The 16,116-nt window shown below is 44.4% G+C and overlaps 1 protein-coding gene across 3 annotated transcripts in view; it reads right to left on the bottom strand.

The window, feature by feature from the left end:
• Positions 1 to 9,149: 9,149 nt before the first annotated feature.
• Positions 9,150 to 16,116, bottom strand: part of LOC140386653 (sphingosine-1-phosphate transporter SPNS2-like) — a 134,513-nt gene continuing 127,546 nt past the window's right edge. For all 3 annotated transcript variants that reach the window (XM_072469170.1, XM_072469169.1, XM_072469171.1), the window contains one exon: positions 9,150 to 13,897. The gene's annotated coding sequence lies outside the window, so the exon portion shown is untranslated. The remainder of the gene's footprint in view (positions 13,898 to 16,116) is intronic.

Raw genomic sequence — 16,116 nt, 5'->3', positions numbered from 1 at the left:
TTTATTGGCTGCCTGTTTTCAGTAAAACTATCGGCAGTTGGCGTTGAGGTACAAATCAGACACAATCAGAGTTGCCTCAATGCTGAATGGTTGTCTGTTGTTCCTATGCAATGGGCTTGAGGCACTGAATGGTTTCCTTCTGTTCATGTGTATTTTCAGCTACCCTGAGGCCAAAGCATTTTTGCTACACAAGTGTTGGGCAGTGATCACCTCAATAAGTGAAAATATCATTATTTCCGCATGACATTCAATGCCATTATCATCACTGAATCCCCAATTATGAACATCCTGGGGCTGGGTTACCATTAACTAGAAACTGAGTTGGACTAGTCACGTTCTCCCCGTGTCTGCATAGGTTTCCTCGGGGTGCTCCAGTTTCCTCCCACAAGTCCCGAAAGACGTGCTGTTAGGTAATTTGGATATTCTGAATTCTCCTTCCGTGTACCCGAACAGGCGCCGTAATATGGCGACTAGAGGCTTTTCATGGTAACTTCATTGCAGTGTTAATGTAAGCCTACTTGTGATAATAAAAATTGTTATTAAATACTGTGACTACAAGAGCAGGCTAGAGGCTGGGAATTCTGTGGCAACTCACTTCCTAACTCCCCAAAGCTTGTCCATCATTTATAAGACACAATTAAGTCAGTATTGTGATTGAATACTCTTAAAATGCCTGGATGAGTGCAGCATCACCAACACTAAAGAAGCTTGACACCATCCAGGAAAAAGCAGCCGGCTTGATGGCACCCCTTCCACCACCTTAAATATTCAGTCCCTCTACCACCAGCACACAGTGGCAGCAGTATGTACCATCTGTAAGATGCACTGCAGAAACCCTCAAAGGCTCCTTCAATAGCACCTTCCAAACCCATGGCCGTTGCCACCTAGAAGAGTAAGGGCAGCAGATGCCCATGAGGACACCTGCAAGTTCCCCACCATGCCGCGCACACTATTCTGACTTTGAACTGTGGCGCCGATTCTTCATTGTCACTGGGTCATAATCCTGGACCTCCTTCCCTAACAGTACTGTGAATGCACCTACACAACATGGACTGCTGCTGTTTAAGGTGGCCCGCCACCATCTTTTCAAGTGCCATAATGCTGACTTGGTTAAGGATGTCCACAAATTTTAAAAGTCTGCCGTTCTGTGTCCACATTGAATGATATCACCAGCTTTGAATATATTCTCTGCTCAGTCCTGGGAGCTGTGTATAAACTGCTGAGAGCATGCCACCCAACCTGAATCTGTACTGAGAGCCATTTACCTGTGGTTTCTGAATAAGACACACCCACATTCTTTTGACTCCTATATGATGTTGAGGACACTTCAGGAAACAAAAAAGGCCTTTGTTCCTGATATAACTCCTGTTGATTTAGAAATTATCCGATTGAGGTTTGAATGGAGAAACGTATCTGAATCAGGCTGTGAATAACATGCTCCATATATATTACTGTATCTAGCCCTGGTGGCTAATAATGAACAGATTACCTGATCCAATTGCAACCGCGCTGACCTTTCACACCCTGTCAGAAACAGTATTTGTGCTGCCAGTGGCTTACTGGCTGGACCCTGGAGGATACAAGTCCCCCTAGCCTTATTGACGCAAAATGGTGATGGATTTAATCAACACTCAGTTTTAGGAGAATGCAGCCACAATTGAAACATTCTTTCACAACAACAAAAATAAAAATCTGAAGAATGTGAAGTCTAATTGTATCATTAACTCTGGTAAAGGGACCAGGTTCTGAATTGCAGGCTGCAGTGCCAGCGTGCAGTGATGTGGGCCAGTAATGTCAGTTTGCTTTTTGCAGCATCTGGAACAGCTGCATTGCCTGCCTGAGTGTTGAGCAGGCAGTTGGCATCGCGCAGCATATGTGCACTTGTCTCCTGCTAAAATCATAAAGGGGCACCGTCTTTGTGGAAGCGTTTGGCTCTTGACTCCTGATTATGAAACCCTGTGACAGCACGGAGTAAAAATGACAGGTCCCCCCCCCCCCCCCCCCCCCCCCACCACCACCTGTGTCCAGGTGACAGGAACTGTGACAAGTGCTCAACTGCAATATAGTCTGCTTAAATCATTGCTGTCTCTTGCACAGCTGGAGTGTTAGAATTGTTCTCCGTACAGAGAAAACAACACCTGTTTCTGGCTGGAGTGCAGATCACCTCTGCACGGGTAACATTGACCGAGGCCAGAGTGATCACCTGGACTGAGCTTTGATTACTTGAAGAGATCAGTGTGAAAATTTCAGAATTTATTCATTGACTGGCCTTTATTTATTTTTGCACCTCAGGGTATTACGAAGTTCCATGGTGAGTACGTAAGGCAGCAACACAACAGTATGCGATAGATTGGATGAACCATCCTGCCGGAGATTTATCATCTGTTCCTTATATGGCAGACTCAAAATGTCTTTTAAATGGGTCCATACTTTGAGAGGACCAAGTATTGTTTGTGTGGCTGTCCAAATAATGGACTCATCAGTAAATCTTGGTGCCAGTGCCCTTGGCAAATGGCACTCGGTGAAATGCTCATCCTGAGCTGCTGCTGCAGACATGATGGGCAGAATGGCCTGTTTCGCAGCGATGAAAAGGAACTGGGGGTACACTGCATTCTTTTTTTTCCCCCATTGGAGTTACTTGGTGTGTACAAGAAGCTGGCCCGCTTTGTCTTCCATCTTGTTAGTAAGAGCATTGAGCACAACTCGCCATGCGATAACACGGGATGGCACTCTGACTGGATGTCGGACTAACCATGGTCGGAGCATGATAGCCTATCCATAGATCAGTCCTGCCAGGGGAGAGGGAGGGGAATGACACAACAATGTAATGGTAGATAGAAAAATTAGAGCTTATGGTAAAATCTCTGCAGGTTAGTCAGCATCTGAAAGTGATGGGTAGATCACGTTAAAGGTTGGACTGCTCAGAACTACTGACGCACTTTGGAGACCTCACTGTCTAAAAATGCAACTAAGGGGGTATACATCATATTTGTGCACATTCATAGGGATGATGGGGGAAGAAGAGATTGAAATTTGTTTGTGGCTTGGGAGAGATCTCCCAGTAAGTCTCACCATTGCCTGGGATCTCCCATTCGCATGTTGTGGATCATATGATCATTCCAAACTACAGCACAGTGTAAACGGTTAATCTGATCTGGCTGTGATCCAGTTCTATTTATGGAAAACAATTCATCCTGTCTGTGTACAGTCCCTGGTGCCCCTCTGCTGTGCGCTAAGTTGCCCAGAACTACAAAGGGATTGAGGACGGGCTTTTTAAAAATGTGAGGTCAGCTTTTTGCAGGCATTGTTATGACAAAAGGTGAACCGCTAAAATGGAATTTTAACCAAAAGGTGGAGGGTGAGAGTGAGCGTTCCAATGCTCAAGACTGCCAAATGCTGTTTAAAATAAACACGACAAGCTTACTGAGATTATTTTTTTATTGAAGGCTTTTTATCTATAAACACAAAATATCAGAAGAACAACACATCAAACAAACAATCACAGATCCCCAGCTTCCCCGATACCAACACCCCACCACATCCCACCCTCCCCATTTTTATACCCTTAAACCCCCCCCCCCCCCCCCCCCCCCCCCCGGCTGACCCTTCGATCCCTGAAGAAGTCAATGAACGGTTTCTACCGCCGAGTAAACCACTTTATCGACCCCCGCAAAGCAAACTTGATTTTCTCCAACTTCAGGAATTCCACCACGTCGCTCACCCAGTCCCTTGCCTTCAGCGACCCAGAGGTTTACCAACACATCAAAATCCGTTTCCAAGCTAGCGGGGAGGCAAAGGTCTACACATCGATCCCACCTCTTCCCGGATCTTCCAACACCAAATATCGCTACCTCCAGATTCAGGGCCACACCCAGGACCTCGGACATAACATCCGAGAACCCCCTCAGTCTTGGACACACCCAGAACATGGGATGTGATTCGCGCCCACACCTGTCTTCCACCCCTGCAAAGAATGTGCCCATCCTCGCCACCATCATGTGGGCCCTATGCACCACTTTAAACTGAACGAGGCTTAACCTCGCACACAACGAGGATGCGTTTAGCCTCCGCAAGGCCTCTGTTCACGTCCCAGCCCCCACCTCCTCTCCCAGCTCCTCCTTGCACTTGATCTCCACTGGAGCGCCCTCACTCTCCATCAATTCCTTCTATATATCTGACACCCTCCTTTCCTACTGATATTATATCATTTTGTGTATGTCTTTGGGAATTTACAGACCTTCAGTATACCTTATTGTTAAAACAATATTATTTGGGTAATGTAGCTTTACATTGGAAATGAGGTCGTCTGCCTACATACTCTTGCACCACATAAATTGTGCCCCCAATCTCTTGTCTTTATCTGGAGCTTAGCTCCAAAGAATTTTTGTTCACCTCTACAGAAGTTTCCAGTACAGAGGAAAGCCGTTCAACCCATCGTGCCTCCTCCAACTCTTTGCTTCCCAATTTAGTCCCATTCCCTTGCTCCTTCTCCATTTCACTTTTGTTTTCCGTCAGGTATCCAAATTCCTTTTGAAAGTTACTGTTGAATCTGCTGCCAGCATACTTCCAGGCATTGAATTCCAGATCAGAACTTGCTCTGTTTTTAAGAAAATTAGGATTTGGAACAGCTCGAACAAAACTTTCCTTGATTTTCTCTCCTCTCCAGGAACCGGCTTCCAGCCGCTCTAGTTGCTGCACTCACTACATGAGTTTGAGTGAATGGAAACATTTCCATATTATCACTCTGACACAGCAAGGGGTAGCACAGGGCAGACTGTGGTGTAGCAGTAATGTCACTGGACCAAATGCTCTGGGGACAGCAGTTCGAATCCCACCATGGCAGCTGGTGGGATTTGAACTCAATAAAAATATGAAATTGAAAGATAGTCCAAGTCATGGTGACCATGATATTGTCGATTTATTATAAAAACCCATCTGGTTCACTAATGTCCTTTAGGGAAGGAAATCTGCCATCCTTACCTGGTCGAGCCTACATGTTACTCCAGAACTACAGCATTGCGTTAACTGCCTCCCTGAAATGGTCTAGGAAGCCAGTTGAAGGGTAATTATGGATGGGCAACAAATGCTGGCCTTGCCAGTGATGTCCACTAATCATGATAGAATATATAAAGCAGGCTCTCCATTGCAAACAGGTATTTTTTTTAAAGCAGCGGATGTGCAGTTTTAAGTAAAGCTTCAAAATACAAATGTGAGGTCGGCTTGAAGTCGCCTCTAATTTAAACACCGGTGCCTGTTCAGACAATTGTCAGTTCTGTTTTGCAAGGAGATGAAAAAAGCTTCCCTCAAAGAAGCTTATTAAAGAAATCTGCGTGCCTGCAGTAATCCTGCTTTTATATTGTTTAAAACTTGTGTCTGTATCCTATTTCCTACAATTGTAACAAGACTACCTGCTTGACTGTTAACTGTTGAATGCAGGATTACGGAGACTGACTCAGTAATTGATGTTCCACATACTGCACTTGTGAGAGATGAATCATACAAGGCTACAGTAACTTAATTATATGATTGAAGACCAGAAGCACACCAAATGGCACTTGTTTGGGTTTCTGACCAGTGCTTGAGAGTGGCATCGTGACCTTATCCAGCATAATAGCATTGTTGATGTCTTTCCTGAGTGCAGAGCAGCAGCTCCTGACCTCATCATTATTGGGGGCAATTGGTGTTTGTAGAAGTTAGCTTCCTGAGACACCTGAATAATCAACGTGACAGCTGGAGCTGGTCTAGACTCTGATCAGAGGGGCTGGAGAAGTGGCTTCCCAGAGTAGAGCAGTGAAGCTTTCACTATATATACAATGAACGATAAGCACAATTTCTCTTGTGTCGAATTGGCAGTGTATGGTGTAGCTGCAATTATAATTCCTTATTAACTGCCGTTGAATGATTGTGAATTAGTTTACATTTCTTCTTCCTCTAAATCATCAGCTGTGATGCAGTTGCAGCACTCTCCTCTTGAGTCAGAAGTTTGGGGGTCACCTCCCATACTTCAGGACGTGAGTATTAAAAACCAGTACCCCAGCTGAGTGATCTCTGCACTGTCAGAGATGTCACATTTCAGATGAGTTGTTAAACCGAGGCCCCATCTAACCCCTAAAATATTTGTAAAACATTCCAAAGCACTGGTCATTATCACATTTGCTGTTTGTGTGTGCTTTAGAACAGTGATGACACTTTAACATAAGAAATAGCAGTAGACTACACAGTCTTGCTATGCAGTGAGATCTTGACTGATCTTGGGCCTCAGCTCCATTTTTCCACCTTTACCCCATATCCCTTATAGTTCCCAGAGACAAAAATCTGCCAATCCCAGCCTTCAATACATTCTTTCTTTTAAATAAATTTAAAGTACCTAATTTTCTTTTCCCAATTAAGGGGCAATTTAGCTTGGTCAATCCACCTACCCCACATATCTTCGAGTTGTGGGGGTGAGACCTATGCAGACACGGTGAGAATGTGCAAACTCCACATGGACAGTGACCCGGGGCCAGGATCAAACCCGGGCAGCGGTGCTAACCACTGTGCCACCCCACTTTCAATATTTTCAACAATGGAGCATTCACAACCCTTGGGTAGAGAATTCTAAAGATTCAAAAAGTACTTTGTTGGCTATAAAGCACTTTGGGATGTCATGAAAGGCGCTATATTATTGCAAGACCTTCTTTCTTTTAAAATGCTGACTCACCAGGCTCTTCCCTCTCATTGTGCTGAAGATGGCCACAGATTTATTAGAGCATTTCAGATGGGCACATCCACAATCCCAATGTGTAATCAAACTTTTAATTGGATAATTGGTTTGTTTTGGGGTGGGAGTTGGGCTTGGAATAGATAGTTGAGGAATGAGCGGTGATTGGATGGTTGGTTTGTTTAGACAATGAGATGACAAGGTGCCACACAAAAGGTTGCTGCATAAACTAAAGATGCATGGCATTGAGGGTAAAGTGTCGCATGGGTAGAGGATTGGTTAACTAACAGAAAGCAGAGAGTGGGGATAAATGGGTGTTTCTCAGGTTGGCAACCTGTAACTAGTGGGGTCCCTCAAAGATCAGTGTTGGGCCCGCAGTTGTTCACAATTTACATAGACGATTTGGAGTTGGGGACCAAGTGCAATGTGTCAAAGTTTGCAGACAACACTAAGATGAGTGGTAAAGCAAAAAGTGCAGAGGATACCGGAAGTCTGCAGAAGGATTTGGATAGGTTAGGTGAATGGGCTAGGGTCTGGCAGATGGAATTCAATGTTGCCAAGTGTGAGGCTATCCATTTTGGAAGGAATAACAGCAGAATGGATTATTATTTAAACGGTAAGATGTTAAAACATGCTGCTGTGCAGAGGGAACTGGGTGTGCTGGTGCACGAGTCGCAAAAAGTTGGTGTGCAGGTGCAACAGGTGATTAAGAAGGCTAATCGAGTTTTGTCTTTCATTGCTAGAGGAATGGAGTTCAGGACTAGGGAGGTTGTGCTGCAATTGTATACGGTGTTGGTGAGGCCGCATCTGGAGTATTGTGTTCAGTTTTGGTCTCCTTACATGAGAAAGGACACATTGGCACTGGAGGGAGTGCAGAGGAGATTCACTAGGTTAATCCCAGAGTTGAGGGGATTAGATTATAATGAGAGGTTGAGTAGACTGGGACTGTACTCATTGGAGTTTAGAAGGATGCGGGGGAATCTTATTGAAACATATAAAATTATGAAGGGAATAGATAGGATAGATGCGGGCAGGTTGTTTCCACTGGTCGGGGAAAGCAGAACTAGGGGGCATAGCCTCAAAATAAGGGGAAGTAGATTTAGGACGGAGTGTAGGAGGAACTTCTTCACACAAAGGGTTGTGAATCTCTGGAATTCCTTGCCCAGTGAAGCAGTTGAGGCATCTTCTTTAAACGTTTTTAAGAAAAAGATAGATACCTTTCTAAAGAATAAAGGGATTCGGGGATATGGTGCACGGGCCGGAGAGTGGAGCTGAGTCCACAAAGATCAGCCCGGGGGGAGCCTCCGATGTGGCTTGGCCCGCGATCGGGACCCACCGATTGGCGGGCCGGCCTCTGTGGCTGGGGGCCTCCTTTCCTACATGCCGGCCCCTGTAGCCCTGCACCATGTTGCGTCGGGGCTGGTGCGTTGAATGAGAATCTCATTTAATGAGATCGCCGGCGCCACAGCACATGTCCTCGTTGGCACCAGTGCAACTGCGCATGCGCGGATCCCGCGGCGCCCAGTTCGCGCCAGGATCTGCAGCTGGAGCGGCGCGAACGCTCCAGCGCCGTGCTGGCCCCCTGTAGGGGCCAGAATTAGACGTGGAAGCGGCCCGTTCACGACGGCGTTTACGACAGTGTGGACACTCTGCCGCGGGATTGGAGAATTCCGCGCCCTATGTTTCAATCAAGTCACTTCTTGCTCTTCTAAACTCCAGTGGATACAAACCCAGCCTGTCCAACCTTTCCCCTTTACCTGCCCATTTGGTATTAGCTTAATAAACCTTCTCTGAACTACTTCTGATGCATTTACATCTTTCTTTAAATAAGGAATCCAATATTGTACACAATACTCCAGATGTTGATTCATCAATGTCCTGTACAATTGAAGCAAAACCTCCCTGCTTTTGTATTCAATTCCCCTCATAATAAACTATAATTGCAATTTAAAAAAAATAAATTTAGGAGTATCCAATTATTTATTTTTTTCCAATTAAGGGGCAATTTAGCGTGGCCAATCCACCTAACCTGCACATCTTTTTGGGTTGTGTGGGTGAAACCCACACAGACACTGGGAGAATGTGCAAACTTCACATGGACAGTGACCCAGGGCCAGGATTCGAACCCTCTGCGCCACAGTACCAGTGCTAATCACTGCGCCACCATGCTATTCTTATAATTGCAATTTTAAACAGTAATATTAGCTTTCCTCATTACTTGCTGCACTTGCTCGCTAATCTTTTGCAATTTACAAAGGTGATTGGACAGTTGGCTTGTTGAGGGACTGTGCTGTGATTGGATAGATAATTGGGGAGTGAGCTGTGATTGGAGAGTCTGTTTAAGGCATGAACTGTGATTGTGCAGTTGGTTTATTGGGGAAATGAGTTTCAGCAGGACCAGATGAGTTTTGAAGGTAGTTATATAAAATAACATGAAATAACTCAACACTGCATTCAAATAGTTTTATTAACTTATATTGAGTATAGATACATTTGAGCTATATTCTGGTGTATAATTTATATACTTTGGCTTTAAACAATAAAATATACCTGAAATAATCAGATAAAATAGAATTTCTTTTAGAAAAAAGTTCTTGTCTGACAAGAAATCTCAAACACTTGAAAAGTGCAGATGGAATTTATACAGAAACAAATGCATATTACACAGAAAATAAAATTCAACATAGCCTACCATTGTATAAGGTTGAGTTACTGAGAAAATCAGGCAGCAGCAATTGGGAATCTTGCAGTAGGTGGTAAAGGATGTGATACTCTAAACGAGAAAACCACTTTTGGCATCAGATAGTATGTCTAATTTACAATTTGGCAAACTCTGAATCATAGAATTTACATAACTACTTCCGTGGAAGCTATGAGTAATGAGTGCATTACAGGATAGCAGTCCCGTTTGAGGAATGCCTTGTCGATAACTTCAAACATTCACATCTCACCAGATACATCATAACCCACAACGGAGACATTGTACTTTTGATCTGATGCTTGCATTCACGGTACTGGATGTTTGATTGGATGGTTTAGCTCGGTGTTGTCCATTGCATTAGCCACCAACAACATGTGGCTAATTAAGAAGCTAGCTGAAGCTAATTGCAATTTTAATTAGTAATTAAAATACAGTCATTGGTTATATGATCTCAGTAAGAGTATTGAGCATGGTGTCTGCATGTGAACCTTTGGCCTTTTTTTGTGTATTTGTTAAGAAACTTGTCAGTGTTTTTGGTACTTCTACTTCCTGGATTACTGATCGTAACTGTAAGCAAATATCCTCGCGTGAAGTGCCTTTATCTGCGGAGTGTAAAGTGTTTTCTACTAAAATTGAAGCATGCGGCTAAAACACTAGGCGTAGCAACACCTGTGGTTTGCAGTTTCTACTGGACAACACCAATTTTGATAACAGCACCTAATCTCGGATCTTCCTGAATCATTATCAGTTGCTGGGCCACTGTGATTATGTGGTAGGACATGAATTTTTGGATAGATTCTGAAGTTTTTGATTTGCAAGTGAGGAGTGTCAGAACCCTTAAACCATCAGCGTCCCCATTCTGTTAAGTATTCCTCAGCATCGTGGACCTCCAGTTTCCTGTTTGTAAATCGCATAGTGTAATAAAAAAAAGTTGCACATTCTCTTGAAAGCCTAAAGCTAAAGTCACTGAAAGGTGCACATCCTCCTATTTATGTTTAAATATAATCACTTTTAACTCTGGAGTGCAAGCGATGGATTCACCGGTGCCACTAGCCATAGTCACACAGTGGCACCAAGTTTCACAGTCACAAGTGATCATAATAATGTAGAATGGTGGAATTTTTCCATACATTTTGAAAAATAGTTAAACTTAGAACATAAAAATGTGTTGTGCAAGCTTTGGTCAATGTTAACCGCAGAGACAATGTACTTTAATTTAAGCTCTTAGCGTTGATAACCAAGACAGTGGACATAGATTTATCCCTACAGTGCACAAAGAGGCCATCAAGTCTGCACTGATCCTCTGAAACCCCCCTGTGCTATCCCTGTAACTCCATAAACCCACCCAATCTGCACATCGTTAGACACTAAGGGACAATTTAACATGGCCAATCCACCTAACCTGCACATCTTTGGACAGAGTGATGGGGCCTAATCAGTTGGCTTCTCAGTTGAGCAGGTAGGCTGAGTTTCAAGGATATCCAGGGTAACTATTGCCCAGAGGGCTCTTTCACAAATCCTGCTGGATTCTCATTTTCTGCCATCTTGGTTCATTTTACTGAGTGGATGTCATTGCTATGGTAACAGCCTGAGGTGACTTGACGTGCAAAAGTACAGGAAGAGACTTTTGGCAGTTGTACTCTCTCAGCAGGATTACCTGCTAAGCATCCAACGAATGAGAAAGAGCAGCAATTCATGTAACTATCACATTCCAGAGAGGCCAGTTTTTCCAGTCAATTATTTGGTTGATCCATTATTGTTTGCATGCAAATAATTTGGCTTAATTTGAGATTACAATTGAAAATCAGATTCTTATGGTGTGCGTCAGTACAGGCCTGACAGCAACATCAAAACCATAAGGACGATGGGACACAGTTAACACAAAACTCTGAGGCAAATGGGAACATTTTTTTAAAGCAGCTGTTAGGTTTTTTTTATAAGGAAATTAGTTGATTTAAATATGTGTCAGAAAGTTAACACAACACAGCAAACACTTTTGCAATTTTTAAAATCACAGCTGCTAAATCAGTTAGTTACTATAGGGTAAACAAATATTGCCTTTGAATTGTTTAAATTGCTCTTTTATCTGTAACAGAACTAATTCTGTCCATTTACAGATTTGCACCAATACTGTTACTCCATTACAGTGAAACCGGAGATGGTGCAATACTCAGGAAGATACCAGGTTCCAGGGCCGAGGGAGGGTGCTCCTTCAGTAAGTCGGTGCAGACTAGATAAGTTGAATGGCCTCCTTCTGCACTGTACATAGAACATACAGCACAGAACAGGCCCTTCGGCCCACGATGTTGTGCCGAACCTTTGTCCTAGATTAATCATAGATTATCATTGAATCTACAGTGCAGAAGGAGGCCATTCGGCCCCACTGAGTCTGCACCAGCTCTTGAAAAGAGCACCCTACCCAAACTCAACACCTCCACCCAACACCAAGGGCAATTTGGACATTAAGGGCAATTTATCATTGGCCAATTCACCTAACCCGCACATCTTTGGACTGTGGGAGGAAACCGGAGCACCCGGAGGAAACCCACGCAGACACGGGGAGGACGTGCAGACTCCGCACAGACAATGACCCAAGCCGAAATCGAACCTGGGACCATGGATCTGTGAAGCAATTGTGATATCCACAATGCTACCGTGCTGCCCTTAAGAACAAATAAATCTACACTATATCATTTTCCCGTAATCCATGTACCTATCCAACAGCTGCTTGAAGGTCACTAATGTTTCCGACTCAACTACTTCCACAGGCAGTGCATTCCATGCCCCCACTACTCTCTGGGTAAAGAACCTACCTCTGATATCCCTCCTATATCTTCCACCTTTCACCTTAAATTTATGTCCCCTTGTAATGGTGTGTTCCACCTGGGGAAAAAGTCTCTGACTGTCTACTCTATCTATTCCCCTGATCATCTTATAAACCTCTATCAAGTCGCCCCTCATCCTTCTCCGCTCTAATGAGAAAAGGCCTAGCACCCTCAACCTTTCCTCGTAAGACCTACTCTCCATTCCAGGCAACATCCTGGTAAATCTTCTTTGCACCTTTTCCAGAGCTTCCACATCCTTCCTAAAATGAGGCGACCAGAACTGTACACAGTACTCCAAATGTGGCCTTACCAAAGTTTTGTACAGCTGCATCATCACCTCACGGCTCTTAAATTCAATCCCTCTGTTAATGAAGTGCTTCTATGATTCAACTGGTGCCTTTGCAAAGCTCAGATCGAGTGGGACACGGCCTGTTACAAGTGTTCTCGGTCCCCCTAGGCTAGGGAACAGGAAAATTACTCCGAATACACATTACAGGCGGAGGACATTGTTGGTGGAAGAGATTGTTGATGGGAACATGATGGATAGCTACTTGGACAAAGATGCCTTTGAGAGAAAAATGGAGAGGAAGTAGTGGGGAGATGCACAATCCAGTTTCTGCCAGATGATTCATCGCTTGCACCTTGAAGGAGGAATGAGGAATGGTTAGAAGGGCCGACTGGAACCCGTCTTCAATAAAACAACAAGTAGTAGACCAGTTGCTGCATTTAAAAGGAATTTAGATCTTGCATACTAAATTGCAGAGATTTAGTATCTTCTTTTCCTGACCTGTTCATTGGCCTCAATGATACAACTTTAGAAAGTAGGTGAGTGGAAGGAAAGATTTGAAGATCGCTTAGTGCATCTCGATTCACTCAAGGGATATTTAGTGCATATTCATAAGCCAGTGGTTACAATGCTATCACTGGCGTTAGTACAAAAATCACAGAATCTAATACACCTTACAGCTGAAACTTAATTCACTGGTTCGTATTTTCCCATTAGGGTAGCACTAATGCAGAGTCAGTTGTATAAGTAACAGTTGTGTTGGCATCCCAGTGTAGTGCAGCTCAAAGTGCTCTCTCGTTTAAGGGTAATATGTACACTGTTGGGTGCTTGTGTAGTTACCAGCGGGGTGGAGATTTCAGCTGCTCCCCCACTGTGCATCTCCCAGTGAAAACTCTAAATTCCAGCATTAAATGGAAGGAATAATATTTTGCATCTCAGACACTGGTCGGAGCACTTGCCTTATTTTCATCACACGTAGCCCCACATTGCTGAAGCAGAGATTGACAGCACTCTCTTGTTCTTTCGAGTTAAAACATGGCTTCAAACCCGGAGGTCAGATCTTGACACACAAGTGCATTTCCCCGTGGGCGGAGGGAGTGGATTGGGGGGGGAATGGAACCAGAGACAAACGCAAATGTTTCAGACTTTGCTCCTCCACAGAGATTTCCATAATAAAAAGAGAATGCAAAGTCGCGTCCCTATAGAGGAGAGGTTCCTTATTATTGAGTCCCGTTTGGAAGTTGTGCCGTTCCCAACTCTCTTTGGGCGGTTCACCGCTTCCCCGGCAGTCGGAGGGCCCTGTGACGTGGTGAGGATAAACTGCGCTGCTGTTTGAAGGTGAAAGTTGATGACTTGCGCCTTTTTCACCTGCTTCAACCTCAGCCCTGGAACAGAGAAAGGAAAAGGGTGGGGTTGTTAGGTGGATACACAAGGGAGAAAGGTCATGCTGATAGGGTGAGATGAAGTAAGATGGAAGGAGGCTCAATGTGCAGCAGACATGCAAACACAGGCAAGGCATGTTTGGCACTGTAAATAGTACATTAGTGGTTTATTTGCTCAGAAACACAAACATGTACAATTCTGGGCAACTCTGGAGGGCGTTTGTAGCTCCACACCATTCCTCGGGTAATGGTGCCAAAACTGACTGTCTGCAAATTCCCAGGAATTGATGTTTTCAAAATGCCAGAGCAACCAATTATATCGCTCATCCCAGGGCCGTTTTTTAAATAACCCACCCCTGATGTTTTAGCATTCACTGGTTGCCTAGCTGCATCATGGCAATTCCGTCAACAGCTGGGATATCAAGGCAATTCTGTCAACAGCTGGGATCAATCTATACTTTCAAGGACTCCAGCCAACACATTTCATCTCCTCTAGCTGCTCACCTCTCGTGGCGGAGTTCTGTGCAAATACTGCCTGACATCCAAAGACTTTCAGTAAAATACTGCAATATTTATTCCTCTTTGCCGAAGGAGGTGATTCAGCCCATTTCCTCTGTGCTGGCTCTTTGAAAGAAGCTTTCCAATTAGTTCCACTCCCCTGCTCCACTCTTAGAGCACTGCAAATTCTTCAAGCATTTATCAAATTTGTTTTTGAAAGTTACCATTGAATCTGCTCCCACCATTCTTCCAATATTTTTAGAATATTTGAACCTCTTTGTAATCAGATATTTATCCTCTTTCTTTCTGAAGTGATTGATGCAGCATTTCAGCTCGACCACACCTAACGGATGGAATAGACTCCATCTGGCTGCTTCTAATCCTAACGGCCCTCAATCATTTGCTCCACCAACTATCTATCTTATTCTCCCTTAATGTTTCTCCCACTGACTGTCTCCCTAACCACCATCTGGTTCATGCCTTTGTCCTGTCTCTGGGAGCAGGTATTAACTTGAGTCTCACACATAGGGCGGCACGGTGGTGCAGGGGTTAGCACTGCTGCCTCACGGCTCCGAGGTCTCAGGTTCGATCCCGGCCCCAGGTCACTGTCCGTGTGGAGTTTGCACATTCTCCCCGAGCCTGCCTGGTTCTTACCCCCACAACCCAAAGATGTGCAGGATAGGTGGATTGGCCATGCTAAATTGGCCCTTAATTGGAAAAAAAAAATTGGGTTCTCTAAATTTATTATTTAAAGTTTCACACGTGACATTCCTAAGCCTCTTGCAGCAGGATCGACAGGCTGAGGTGATTTCTCGTTATCATCCTTGTGCTTTTTAAATGACGGAGTACTTATGTTGACCTGCAGGCAGGGCTAAGGAAACCCATCTATCCTTTAAAATGTGACGGGCGAGAAGAGTACCCTTACTGGACATCAACTGAGCATTCAGGGCTGTCACATTGGTCTCTGCGAACTGAATCTGTGTGTGTGCCCGGACTCCAACAATATGACCTGGGCCAGCCGTCACTCAGTCTACCTGTGATTACTGGTTTAGCACAGTGGGCTAAATAGCTGGCTTGAAATGCAGAACAAGGCCAGCACCGCAGGTTCAATTCCCGTACCGGCCTCCCCGAATGTGGTGACTAGGGGCTTTTCACAGTAACTTCATTGAAGCCTACTTGTGACAATAAGTGATTATTATTATTATTATTACTATTACATGTCTGAATGTAAGCCAAACATTTAGGGACCACTTTCTAGCCTCCACTCACCCTTCTTCTTTGACTCTACTAGCTACCACTAAACCAAAAGCTCGTTCCCGACCACTAACAAGTGCTGAGAACTTTTTGCTGCCCCACTTGTTGATTAAGGAACCGGTGTCTTTCCACTTGACATTAACAATGTGAAGCTGAGTAGTCTTGCACTCGCGTGCCCAATGAGCTCCAATGTTTTCAGACAAGACGTGACCTGTATTTGACAGGCATTGCTTGACGGTGTTGTGGGTGTACTGTGGGGGGGGCGGGGGGGGGAGTTTCTTCATCTCTGCACTGCACTTGAATTCAGGTTTTTCTTTCAAATTTGTCCAAATTGGAATCAGATCAACTTTTCTCTCATTAATCAGTCCAAACACAGGAAAACCACACTAGCCCTGATTATTCAGATAGAATGAGCGAGCTGGTGTTAAATGTACCACTGCTGGGGAGGGGGGCCCTTGCCCGTTCCAGAC

This window comes from Scyliorhinus torazame, chromosome 12 (assembly GCF_047496885.1).
Source record: "Scyliorhinus torazame isolate Kashiwa2021f chromosome 12, sScyTor2.1, whole genome shotgun sequence".
NCBI classification, from domain to species: Eukaryota; Metazoa; Chordata; class Chondrichthyes; order Carcharhiniformes; family Scyliorhinidae; genus Scyliorhinus; species Scyliorhinus torazame.
The sequence above is the reverse complement of the archived record's forward strand: the minus strand, read 5'-3'. Positions and strand labels throughout refer to the sequence as shown.